This window comes from Elaeis guineensis, chromosome 1, assembly GCF_000442705.2.
Source record: "Elaeis guineensis isolate ETL-2024a chromosome 1, EG11, whole genome shotgun sequence".
NCBI classification, from domain to species: domain Eukaryota; kingdom Viridiplantae; phylum Streptophyta; class Magnoliopsida; order Arecales; family Arecaceae; genus Elaeis; species Elaeis guineensis.
The window spans coordinates 114684673-114698722 of NC_025993.2; positions in this window are offsets into that span (position 1 = coordinate 114684673).

The following is a 14050-nucleotide window of genomic DNA, read 5'->3' on the forward strand; positions in this document are numbered from 1 at the left end:
CCTCTCCTAATTGTGCAGCCTTTTCATGTCCCTCTTGCTTACTTTGGTATCTGGGTGGGCTTCATGTCATCCAAATTTTCATACCTTAGTAATTATCTTGAATTCACTACCAGAAAATAGAGGAAACCCCCTTTTTGTGTGTGAAGAGAAAATTTTGGCCGTTTGTTCTCGTCCTACGTCCTGGTTTCGATATCAACAGTGAAAAAACCCTAGCTTAAGTTTCTCTTGCTTTTGCATTAACTTAGACCACATTTGGACTATTTTTAAAAGATGACCTGCATCATCTATAGCACGCACCTGATGCATGGTTCAATCCATTAAAGATTCCAGAGAGTTTGAGCAACACCTCAATTCGTGCGCCTGGTTATAGAAGGGAGTTTGGGGGTATCAGCCTTCCAAAATCCAAATAACAATTTATGCTTAAGACTTGACCTAATCCATTTTCGATCCATACTCAGCCTTGGAACATGTCCAACCCCATCCATATCAAATTTTCTTTTAACTGTGAGAAGTAAAGAGGAGCCATTGAGGTGGCATTTCAGTGGAATAGGCTTTTGTTTCTAATGGATTGAGGTGGCATTCCAGTGGAATAGGCTTTTGTTTCTAATGGTGTGACTTGGATTCGAGTCATGGCGGATATCGAACTGCGATTAAATGTTAAAATATGAAAGATGTTTGAATGAAGCGTAGTCTGGTCATTTTTTAGCAAAAAAAAAAAAATGAAAGAGGAGGTGAAGAAAAGGCCTCTCTTTTAACTAGGAAAAAGTAAAGATGTGAATTTAATTTGCTGCCCAACTTGAATTCGGTCAAAATCATGAGACTAATTCTATAACTAGGAATGGATTATATCTTTTGCATGAAAGAAGGATTTCCCTTCTTTTGCGTAAATCTATCTTTGGATATACTTTCTGCAGAATTGGATGAATAATTAAAGATGCAAAGGAGACATAATTTGTGAACTACTCGAGCTCAACTCAACTTATACTGAGCTTAAGTAACAAAATACTTGGATAGATAGCTCACAAACCTAATTAAATATATATTTTATTAATAATATTATATTTTATTTATACCATATATTATTAATTTAATATTTCAAAATATAATGTGATGTTATAGTTTGTTTTAACCATATTTTCTAATTATAAGCAAGGTCCAAATTTGGGTTTGACTGTAGTTCAATTGATATATGTTCTAATTATATGCAAGGTCCAAATTTGAGTTTGACTGTAGTTTAAAGTTTGACTGTAGTTCAATTGATATATGTTCTAATTATAAGCAAGATCCAAATTTGAGTTTGACTGTAGTTCAATTGATATTCGAATAGAGTCAACGCTTTTTTTTTTTTTTAATTAAGTCAAGTTTGAACTTTAATATTCTAATGAAGTTTGGAGCTCTTTAAGAGTTGTTCGAGGGGTGATCCAACGGTGGGTTTGCGTGGAGGAAGGGTAATCCTTCTTTGGTGCGAAAGTGACAATCCTCTCCCTCTAACGCTGCCCATCTGATCGGCTAGAATCCACAGCAAATTTGAACTCTGACCAAAATTACACCCCTTCTTGAACCCTTAAAACCACACTCCCTCTCCTCTCGTTTCTTCACCATTTCCCCCCGGCACTTGTTACCATTCCACTCTCCTGTTGCTCCTCTCCTTCCCCCGCTCTCAATTCTCGAAGCCCATTCCTTTGGTTTTCAAAGAGAACTACGGATATTACATTATTTGTTAGACCAGTTGTTGTTGTTGTTATTTTTTTTATAAATAAAAAATTATCTATTTATTTATTTATTGTTATTGCGGCCTATCTTCGATGGGGTAGTCGGCTTGGAGCCGAGTAACCGAGCCTGGTTACTGTGTGGTAGAAAGTCGGGGAGAGAGTCCGTACACTGGAGAGAGGGCACAACAGAGACGGTCAAGGATGAGAGTGAGAGCTGGTGGTGCACATTGACGATAATCTCCATGTGACATCGAGGTGGCTAGATTCAGGTAGAACATCGGGCCGTCGGGGATGCAAGACCTGCAGGATAAGTCTCGCCGGAGGTTGCTCCGGCAAGGATCTTCCAATGCTTAAGTCAGCGATGAAACTCAATAGAGAAAGAAGCAGAGTTTCAGCATGAGAGCCAATCTTACATACCTAGAGGGGTCCTTGCTTGCCTCTATTTATAGAGGGGTTAAGATTAGTGGAGAGAGAGAAAGTCCATTTTGAATTTTTTGTCCGTACCGAGTAGTACAGGCAGCTCCATTGGCTTTGTTGGCAGGCGTGCTTTGCGTTTGATGCACAAGTGGCTATGGCGGCATGCCTTATCGCACGTGGGGCACAATTAATGAGCTCATGGGTGCAATAAATGACTTCGTGGTTTCTTATAATGGTGCGTAGCTGGCAGCACAGGATATGGCTCCTGGGTGACGAGACTTGATGTGATCCGATCAGATAGTGTGGCGGCCATGCTTGATGGTTAGTTACTCGGCAGACACCTGCGCTCTTGGACTTGGTAGTAGACCTAGTGAATCTGTTGAGCGGTGCTACCCAGTTATCGATCGAATCGATCGACAGGACATCAGATATGTAGTCAGTCATGCACCAAGTACCATCATCCAACTCGTGGGCTGCATGTCGAATCAAGTTGATAAAGAGCCGACTTAGCTGAGTTCGTCGTTCTTAGTCGCCCACGTACTATCGACCTCAATTGGTAGAAGATCGGTTGGGGCGAGGCCCATTGGTCGGAGTCGCGTTGAACTATAGTAGCCTGGTCGGTGGAGTGCAGACTGGTCGGTCGAGAGGCGAGGAAGCGGGATAGTCGGATAAGTAACGAGGATCTACCCCAACACCTGCACCCTAACTCTCGAGTCTGATTTTGCAATCGAAGGAAGGAAGTTAGCCATTGTGCGGATCCGAGCTATTTTTTCCATCGGATCTGAACTGTCTTTTCTGTCGGTTTGTCATTTAATGACATTCCGAAGGTCGCATTCGTCTGTTTTATCATTTCGTGGGGCGAACCATCATCTTGTCGGTTCACAAAATGTGCGGTGGCTCTGTCATGCCGTAGATCATATAGCAATAAATGCCATGGCGCTCGAAGTGATTTTCCGTAATGATGGCAGAAGATCAGGCAGCAGGGCAATAATGGGGTGGCGTACCCAAGTCTCCTACATGTCGATCGTCAGTTGGTCCGACCCATGGTCACGCGGATTTGCTGGCATGGTGTGATCTCAACAGCGGTGCGTTGAAAAGCCAGAAAAATAGTTGGCTGGGATGGCTGACACGCACTAACATCTCCAAGGAAGATGTGATTTTTGGGTCGGTCCTGGCCGTTGAAGGGGTCTATAAATAGGAGTGGGCCTTGCTTCAGTCCTCCTTTTGATCCTAGTGCCTTTGCCCCTCACGACCCTATGGTTCCTTGCTTCCTAGTAGAGAGCTCAGGATTTTTGGGGGTTTAGGCTTCATTGTTGTCAGTTGTCTCCCTTCCGATCTTCACGGTTGCTGGTCCATCGTCATCAGTTTTCCCATCCCTTTCTCAATATTTTTCTCTATCCTCCCCTCCTTTCTTTGGGGTTTTTGTTTTGTTCTTTTTCCATGCATTCTTCAAGTAGAGAGTCGGGGGGCGAGAATGTGGTGGGGGACCACAGTTCTCGGACCCCATTCATTTGGAGGGAGACCAAGGAGATTCCTCAGGGTGATCAAGAAGGTGCTTCCTCTCAATGGGATCATCTCGATTCGAAGGAGTCGGAAGAACAGCTGATTCCCGAGAGCCTTTCCGGGCCTCTTACCGAGAGGTCCAAATTATCGGAGGCCGGTATCCACTGACTAAGAGACCTCTATCACATCCCTAGTTGGTATCGACTAATGGAGTCTGACGAAGAAGGTCGGGTTGTCTGTCCTCCTAATGGCTACATCATCGTTTATAAGAAGTTCCTTCACTCAAGACTTCGATTTCCTCTTCATCCATTTTTTACTAATGTCCTTGACTTACATGACATTGTTCCTACCCAACTCACACCTAATTTCTTTAGGATTTTATCTTCGTTTGTTGTTCTTTGCTTTCTTCTTCGGTTTTAGCTCCGAATCTCTCTTTTTCGAACTCTTTTCATATTGAAAAAACATCCTCTAGAACGAAAATGGTGGTTCTTTAGCCTCCAGCTTAAACATCAGTTCATTACCGAGCTTCCTTCTTTCATCCATCGATGGAAGAACAAATTTTTTTATATAGCTGCCGACCATCCTAGGGCTTCAGTTGGATCTCGGCCACTCCCAATCTATCCCCGAATAGGAATGATGTGGTCCCGACTGAGGATCGAGAGCAGTACGATAAGCTATTCGGCATCTTGATCCCTTCGCAGTGGGGGCTCTCAGAGGAGCAGTTGCTGTATGACGTCGGGATAAGCCCAGCCAGCCACTTAGATAGTCTTCTTCTGTAGACCTTTGTAGTTCTCTTTTCCTCTCTTATGGACTGACTTACTTTTGCCCTTACTTTGCAGACATGAGGGTCACATCGAAATTCCTTCAACAGGCCATCAAGAAGAAGAAAAGGCGACATTCGGGCTCGGTGGACCTTCACGTCCGCAAAGAGGCCAAGGGAGGAATCTCCTTCTCGGGTACCGAGGAGCACGTAGCCGCCGTCGCCGCCTCGACCACCATCAGAGCAATCTTCACTAGCACCTTACACTGTCGATGCCACAGTTGCCATCGCAGGGGCCATAGCCGCCCCCACGGAGGATGATGTCGTCATCATCGAGCCCCCACCCAGGCCAGCCGCCACTGTCCAAGCCTTGCCAGCCCAAGCTGGAACTGACGGAGGCCGAGCACCTGGTTGGGAGGAAGCCGACAAGGGGAAGGCCCCACCGACGATCATCGCCGACTACAGTCCGGACACTCCTTCCGGGAAGGCCACCCTCACCCTGGGGCTGTGCATCAAGACGACCGACCAAGAGCTCTAAGGAGTTGGTGAAGATGATGATGCTGCCCACAAATTGAAAAGTTAGGAAGGCCTGCCCAGTCATGGAGATTTTCTTGAACTCCTATATGTCGTTGTTATCAGTGAGTCTTTGACTGTCCTCTTCTTGTATATTTTTTGAATAATGGTAGGCCAACTATATGACTTAACTATTTTTCTTTTTGTAGATGATGCACGACATGACAGTACTGTATGAGGCATTGACCGACTTTGCATGGCTCAACATCTAGTTAGAAAATAAGGCTCAGATCGCTCATGCTCGGGCCGAAGTTGCCGAGGAGCTTCTCCGCACTGCTGAAGAGCGGGAGAAGAGAAGTCGGGAGAAGATCGCTCTGCTGGAGGCCGAGTTGGTGTCCTTAGAGGCCCAGCAGAAGAAGGACGAAGTAGAGTTCAGAAAGCTGAGGGCCGACTCCCAAAAAGAGAGGGAGGAGTTTGAAAAGCTGAAGGCCGACTACCAGAAGGAAATGGAGTCGGCGGAGGAAAAGGGGAAGAGGCAGGGGGCTGAAAAGGCCACTAAGGAGCTGAGGGAGGAACTATCAACGGTAGAAACTCAGACTCAGGAGGTAGCTTCTCGAGCACTGATCGAGTTTCGAGAGTCCGAACAGTACCAGGAGGAGCTTTCTGATGCTTCTGCAAATACGTACCACCTTGGGTTCGACGACTGCAAGAGGGCCATCCACCGATTGCAACCCAAATTGGGCCTAAGCGGGATACAAGCTAACAAGCTCCAAGAAGAGTTGGGCGACGAGAAAGCAGAGACCGGAGAGGATCATCCCCAGCCCTCCTTTTAGACTCCTTTGTACCTTTTTATTTTTTGTCTTCTGTCTTGTAGTTTTTTGCTTTCCTCGTATTTTGTACTAAACTCCTTTAATAAAATGTTCTTTTCCCTTAATCTTGACTTGTTAGACTTGTCTGTTTGGGTGCTTTCCTTTTTTATTTATTTACTTATCTTTCTCTAAAAATGACTAAGTAAAATAATCAGCAAGACTAAGTAAGATAGTCGGTGGGAAGCTGCAAACCGAGTAGATCATAACTGAACTTGTAGACTTTAAGAAAATCTTTAAGTCATATGGTCGGTTTTATAGACAGACTTGGTCGGTTCGAAATCGTGGATTGTTCTGTTGAATAGGAACTTAGTCGATTGAAGGGAATACCTTCATGTTATTTCGGACCAGCTGGTCCTTGGCCGGTCGGGAGTATGCTGACTAACCATAATTTTTTTTCGTCGGGTATTACGTGCACACCATGGCTTATGGACCCTGCTGGGCCCGTAGGCACTCAAATAGGTACACCTTCGATTGCCGAACCTTACAGTTTCGATGATCGGTTGCTAGCCGAACATCGTTCTGATTTCGTCTGAGTCTCGTGTGTAACCCGGCGCTGCAGCCCTCGGGTCTTAGCAGGCACGCTTATGGTTGACGAACCTTTTCTGGCTCCGTTAATCGGATGTCAGTTGAATTATGTTTTGTCGGATACTAGCTGATGAGAGAGTAATTATCGAGTAGTAGACTTGCTTGGCAGCACAGAATCGTAGAAGAGAGAACCTTTTATTGATAAGGTATTCTCATTGATAGTACATCCGTAGGTTCTCGACATTCTAGGTCCAAGGGATCTCTATGCTATCTAAATTTTTAATTTTGTAAGCCGGTCGCAGAACAGCTGAGATCTTGTAAGGGCCTTCTCAATTCGGAGACAGTTTTTCTTGCTCGATCGATTTAAAAATTTCAATTTTTTTAAGGACTAAATTTCTTACTCGAAAGATTTTAGGCTTAACTTGAGATTTGTAGTACCGAGCTATCCTTTGCTGATAAGAAGTTGTTTTCAGTTGAGTCTGCTTGCTAGTTTTGTCGAGCAAGTTTAAATCAACTTGTCACTTGCTGCTTGCTAGTTTTGTCGAGCAAGTTTAAATCAACTTGTCGCTTGTCCGAATTGGTTGATTCATCGTAATGCTCTATCTGAGTTGAAGGTAGGTCGATTTCGAATGGGATCATGTCTTCCATCTCAAACGTCAGTTTGAAAGGAGTCTCTCCGGTCGGGATCCAAGAAGTCATTCGATAGGCCCATAGGATACTGTAGAGTTTGTTGGCCCAACACCCCTTGGCTTGACCAAGTCTCATTTTTAGGCTTTAGAGAATTATCCTGTTGGTTACCTCCGCTTCCCCATTGGACTGTAGATGTCCGACCGAAGTGAATTTGTGGATGATGTGATATCTCGCACAGAACTCCTCAAATTTAGTGTTGTTGAATTACCGACCATTCTTGATGATAATTACTCGAAGCAGATCAAATCGATAGATGATAGATTTTCATGAAAAGTCGATGGCCTTCCGTTGTGTTATCTATGCTAATGGTCCCACCTCCATCCACTCAGTGAAATAGTCGATGACAACAATAATGAATCTTCTCTACCCACTGGCAGACAGAAATGGATCAAGTATATCGACTCCCCATTGATCAAATGGCCAAGGTACCGAAATGGTCGTAAGATGATTTGATGAAAGTCTTTGGATATTGGCAAACCTTTGACATTGGTCGCACTTCTGCACTAAGTTAGTAGCGTCCTTCTATATGGTTGGCCCATAATATTCTTGTCAGAGGATCTTGTAGGATAATGATTTACCCTCCAGGCGATTACTGCAAATGCCCTCATGTACCTCCCGAAGAGCATAGTCGGCTTCGGCAGGCTGAAGATACTTGAGCAGGGGTAGGGATGCTGACCTCCTATAGAGTCGGTCGTCGATGATCATGTATTGAGTTGTCAACCTTTTTATTTAGCATACCTCAGCAGGATCAGTCGAAAGGGTTCCGTTGGTTAAGTAGTCGATGAACGTATTGATCCAGTTCGGTTCATGACTGACTTGGATCGGGTGAACTTCCTCTTCAGAGTCGATGCTTGAGCTCTCAAGATGCTCGATGAAGATTTTTTTCAGCTCGTCATAGCTGGAGGAGGTGAGCCGAAATAGAAAATCAGCTCGAGTATTCTCTGAGTGGGGGATGTGAAAAATCTCAAATAGTCGAAGTGTGCTTATAGAAATTTGAGCTTTTGTAGATATCTGAAAAGGATGGAATCTCGAGCCGCATACTCTCCTCGGGATTGTTCAACGATTAGTTGTGAGTTGGTGAAAACTCTTAGGTATTTTACACCGAGGTCTTTGGTGATCTTTAGTCCGACCACTAGGGCTTCGTACTCAGCTTGGTTGTTCCAAGCTTTGAAGCCAAACTGAAGTGCATACTCAGTCACTATTCCATCGGTGTTGGTCAGGATAAGGCCTACGTCGCATCCTTGGGTGTTGGAAGCTCCATTCATATGTAGAATTCATATGGGTTCTGAAGTCTCTTCTTGGGGTTGATCTCCGACTTGACTGTCCTCGGTTAGTGTACATTCAGCGATAAAGTCGACGAGTATCTGAGCCTTCATTGAAGATCGCAGAACATAAGAAAGGTCAAACTCAGTGAGTTCAACCACTCACTTGGCCATCTTCTCTGAAGTGTCTGGTCGTTGAAGTAGGATTCTTAGGGGGAGGTCAGTCAGGATCTTCACCGAAGAGGCCTGAAAGTATAGTTGTATTCGCCGAATAGTCATGATGATTGTGAAGATAACTTTTTTGATCCGAGAATACCTTGTTTCGGCCCCATGCAGTATTGGACTTAAGTAGTAAATAGGTTTTTGCAACTTATTTTCTTCTCGGACCAACATCGAGCTGATGGCTTTAGGCGTCATAGCTAAGTACATGAGTAATTCATCATCGATGTTCAGCTTCGTCAGCAATGGAGGAGAGCTCAAGTATTGCTTCAAGTTGTTGAAAGCTTTCTGACATTCTTCCGTCTAGGTGAAGTCCTTCATTCATTTGAGAAGTTTGAAGAAAGGGAGGCATTGTTCTACGGACTTGGAGATAAATTGGCTTAGAGATGCCATGCGTCCTACCAATTTCTGAATATCTCGTCAAGAAGTCAGAGGTTTCATATCGAGAACCGCCTTGATCTTCTCGAGATTGGCTTCGATGCCTCATCTCATCCCCATGAAATCGAGAAACTTCTTCGAAGTGACGTCGAAGATCTACTTCGTCGGATTCAGTTTTATTTGGTGTCTCCTCAGAGCATCGAAAGCTTCGGTCAGATCATCGATATGGAGGATAGCCTCGGTGCTTTTCACGAGCATATCGTCAATGTAGATCTCCATATTACAGCCGATCTGGTTCTTGAAGATTTTGTTGACTAGCCTCTGATTTGTAGCTTCAATATTTTTAAGACAGAAAGGCATGACTTTGTAGCAGTACAAACCTTTATTGGTGATGAACGCCGTCTTCTCCTCATCCTCGGGTGCCATCCAGGTTTGGTTGTAGTTGAAAAAGACATCCATGAAGCTGAGTAGCTGATGGCCTAACGTGGCATCGATCAATTGATCAACCCATGAAAGTGAAAAGCTATCCTTAGGGCAGGCTTTGTTTAGGTTGGTATAGTCGATGCATATTTATCATTTGCCATTCGTCTTCTTGACCATCACGAAGTTCGCGAGTCAATTTGGATATGTCACCTCATGAATGATGTCGGCTGCCAACAACTTATCAACTTTTTCTTCAATGGCCCACTGTTGTTAGGGTGTGAAGCTTCTCTTCTTTTGTCTCACCGACTTGTGGTTGACGTCGACATTCAGTCGGTAGATAATTACTTCCAACAGGATGCCCCGCATGTCCGAGGTGGACCAAGCGAAGACGTCGGCATTCTTCCTCAAAAAGTTGACCAGCTTATCCTACAACTTGTTGTTTAATGAGGATCTGACTTGAATGATTTTAGTCGAGTCTTCATCGTTGAGGGGCACCGAGACGAGCTGTTCTGCAGGTTCTCTCCGGCTCTCTTCTTCTCTCTGATCCAATCCATCATCAATGGGAAGAGCTTCAACTGACTTTTTTTCTTTGATTATGGTTAAGTAACATTGTTGGGCCAGTCGTTGATCTTTCTTCATTTTATCAATTTTTTTCCTCATCGAGAAGCACATGAGCAAATGATATATCGAGACAATTCCTCGAAGCGTGTTGAGTCTGGGTCATCCCAAAATGACATTATAAGCAGAAGGGACTGGACTATAAAAAAGGTTGAGATTCATGGTCGATAGCCGAGATGGTTGTCCAGTAGTAACAGGGAGTTCTATCTCGCCTTCCAGTTTGATCGAGTTTTCGGTGAACCCGACTAGAGGAATGTTGACTGATTTCAATCGATCGGTAGAGAGTCACATTCAGAGAAAATAGTCATAGAAAATCACATCAGTGAAACTTCTATTATCGATAAGACATCATTTTATGTCATAATTAGCTATTGTCATTGATACAATAATAGCATCGTTGTGGGAAGTTTGGACTTCCCATAAATCTTCCTTGAAGAAGATGATGTCATCGTTTGCCCGCCATCGCTTGGGAGAGCTCTCCAAGTCATCCACCCCCTGAAGCTTTGATCTCATCAAAATCATGTTGATCACCCGTGGGTTGGGCATGGGTCTCCTCGTCGGGACTTGGCTGAGGTGTCGAATCGGAGGGCAGTTGCACAAGTCGCTTCTGCACATACTTTCCAAGATATCCTCGCCTTATGAGGTCCTCGATCTCATTCTTCAGCTCAATACATTGCTCAGTATCGTGATCGTGGTCACGGTGGAACCGACAGTAGCACTTCCAATTGTGGAACATAGGCTTGGATTTCATAAGTTGAGATCGTCGAAGGTAGCTCTCCCCCTTTATTTTTATGATAATCTATGTGCGGGGAGTAGTTTGAGGGGTATAAGGGTCATATCTATTACCAGGGTTTTTGGGCTTCATGTTTGGTTGGAAGGGCGGAGCCTCTTTCTCAGCACAGACTTGGCTGAGTCCTGCAGAGGTCCCTTCCTTTTTCATCTTCTTCTTCTGGCTTTTGCCTTCGGACTGGCGTTGGTCAGTCGTACCTTCCTTGGCATGGATGTACTTCTGCATACGCTCGAGGAGTTCAGCATAGGTTCAAAAAAGCATTTTGTCCAGAAAATAAGTGCACCTAGAGCTGCACAGTCTCTATTTCATGGCGGCAATCGCCGTCAACTCATTGAGATCTCGGACTTTCAGGATGGCGGTGTTAAAGCACACCACAAAGTCCAGTAGAGATTCTCCATCTTGCTTCCTGACGGAGAAAAGGCTGTCGGAGGTCTGTGGTATCCTTCGGTTAGTGCCGAAGGACGCTACAAAAAGTTGCTCGAATTGCTCGAATGAGTGGATGCTCCCAGATTGAAGCCCAGAGTACTACGTTCGGGCAGTGTTCTAGAGGATGATCGAAAAAATAATGCAGAGAAGGGCGTTAGATGCCCCCTAGAGAAGTATGAGAGCTTTGTAGCTCTCGAGATGGTCTAGTTGGTTCGTGAAGCCGTCATACGGCTCTACTTGTAGCATCTTCAATCGATTAAAAATCGGCTTATCGAGGATCCATCGAGAGAAGGGCGGATGCGTGCTGATGCCAAGCTCATCGGTAGAATCTCGATTATTCATCTGGAGCTGATCCAAGCGACGATTGAGCTCCCTCAACTGGCGGTTGTACTCGTCCAACCGTTGCTGAGACTCATCGGGATGCTTGAAATATCTTGGAGCTAGAGCCTTCCCCAAAAGAAAAAGAGCTGGACAAAGATCGGGGTCTCTTCCCCCGTGCAAAGCTTGTCGAGGGGAAGGAGATCAGTGATCGTCGGAGTTGGCATGCGGAGTGCATTGAAAGTCTAAACATGACGATCGTCGGACGGGTCAAGGACTCATCTGGTGGGAGCATCGAGTTGAGTGACGGGTCCAAAAATGGGGCCAGTGGCTATGCCCGGAGGGCACGTCTTGTGGCACTGGCTCATCCGGTCATTGCTGCTGCTGCTGAGTCTGCTAGAGGCCGTAAAAAGCCTCCATCAAGGTTTTCACTTGCTACATCAAGGCAGCAAATTGTAAATGGTCTGCTGTCACCACTAATTGCGAAGTGCTGGGCTCCCCATGGGTTATTGGAGGTGCACCGCATCGTGACGAGCATCGAGCAGAGCTGATAGAGGCATTTTGCACACTTGTCTTGGCCATCACAATTTGCAGAGGAGTATCAATTGCCGTTTTCCCCTTCCTAGTGCGTTAAGCTGTTGTGGTATGTCTCCGATGGGGGAGTCGGTCTGGAGCTGAGTAGCCGCACCTGGTTACTATGCAGTAGAAAATCGGGGAGAGAGTCCATCCATCGGAGAGAGGGCAGAGCAGGAATGGTCAAGGACAAGAGTGAGAGCTGGTGGTGCGCATTCATGATGGTCTCTGCATGATGCCGAGGCGATCGGATTCAGGCAAAATGTAGACCATTGGGGATGTGAGACCTGTATGGCAAGTTCTGCCAGAGGTTGCTCCGACGAGAATCCTTCGATGCTCAAGTCAGCGATGAAACTCAATAGAGGGAGAAGCAGAGTCTCAACATGAGAGCCAATCTTACGTACCTGGAGGGGTCATCGCTTACCTCTATTTATAGAGGGGTTAAGATTAGTGGAGAGAGAGAGCCCATTTTGGATTTTTTTATCCATACTAGGTAGTACAGACAGCCCCATTGGCTCTATCGACGGGCGTGCTTTTTGTTCGGTACGTAGGTAGCTGCGGCGGTATGCCTTATCGCATGTGGGGTACAATTAATGAGTTCGTGGGCGTAGTAAATAACTTCGTGGTTTCTTGTCATGGCGCGCAGTTGGCGGCGTAAGATATGGCTCCTGGGTGATGAAACTTGATGTGACCTAACCAAATAATGTAGCGGCCATGCTTGATGGTCAGTTGCTCAACTGACACCCATGCTCTTGGACTAGGTAGTAAACCTAGTGAATCTATTGAGACTAGTCATCGATCGAATCAGTCGACAGAACATCGGATATGTAGTCGGTCGTGCACTAAATACTATCATCTAACTCGTGAGAAGGGTTGGTGATACTTCTCACCTCGAAAGAGCTGTAAATTTGGACCTAGCCTTTTCTCTTCAATTCACGGTTGGAAAGGCTATTTTTTCTTTATCTGGGCTCCTATTTTATGAGATTTTAGAACTTTCTGGGAGCGTCCGGATACCAAACACAATTCTTATGATGAAATTCTCTCTGAGGATGAGATGGCTCATTCAATCCTGATCACCACCAGAACACCCAAGCTTTCTTCTTTGATAAGCGATCAGGCGTTGTATGACGTCGGTATCAGTCTATACTCTCCTTAAGGTAAGACTGAAGTATTTTACTTTTTAGCTTCTTTTTTTTTTCATTATTCTAAAATACATGCTTGATGCAAAGATGAGGTTCAATCCGATAAAGGTGGAGGATAGAAAAAGGAAGGACCAATCGAAGCCATCCACTACTATCCCCATGCCAAAAAGAGTTAAGGGTGTGGAAGCTCTTCCTGCCCCGGTGCCATCTCGATCTTCATTGGTAACTCCTTCTTCGGCCACCTCGAGGAGAAGTGAAGTCTCTCGGAGATCGCAGAACTCTCCTCAGGCACTGTCATTGGAACCACCTCGCCAACCAGCTGTGGTGAGGATCAATAATAATAACATCCAACCTGCACCACCTTCCAAGAAGCTCAGGTACAAACTGACTACAATCTTTGGGGCCCCATCAAGCTCGGTCGAGGGGGACGCTGTGACTAGAATGTCACTCTAGGAGCAACCTCGACTAGGCAAAGATCTTCTTGAATCTGTAATGCCGCCCATTGATCTAGAGGCACGTCAGAAGAATAAGCTAGAGGAGATCGTCAACCATAGATTTGAACAACTCATGCATGTGAACATTTCTCTTTTTCTTTTTTCTCTTTTTTTTTCACTTCGGTGAATGACCGAACTAAATCTTTTGTCTTGCAGGTCATCGTTGACTTCAAAGCCATGCATGAGAATATGGTCTACCTACTGAAGAATAAAGAGGTCATGGATGTCAATCTAATCTTTCTCCAAGAGGAGAAGAAAAAGGAATCCAAACTCACCGTTGGACTCAAACATCAACTCGAGGAGAAGCTGAAGGCCTTGAAGAAAAAGAATCAGAACTTATTGGATCTTCAACGAAAAGTCAACGAGCAAGAGAAGAAGATTTTTGATCTGTATACTATTGCAGAAAAGAATAAAGAAC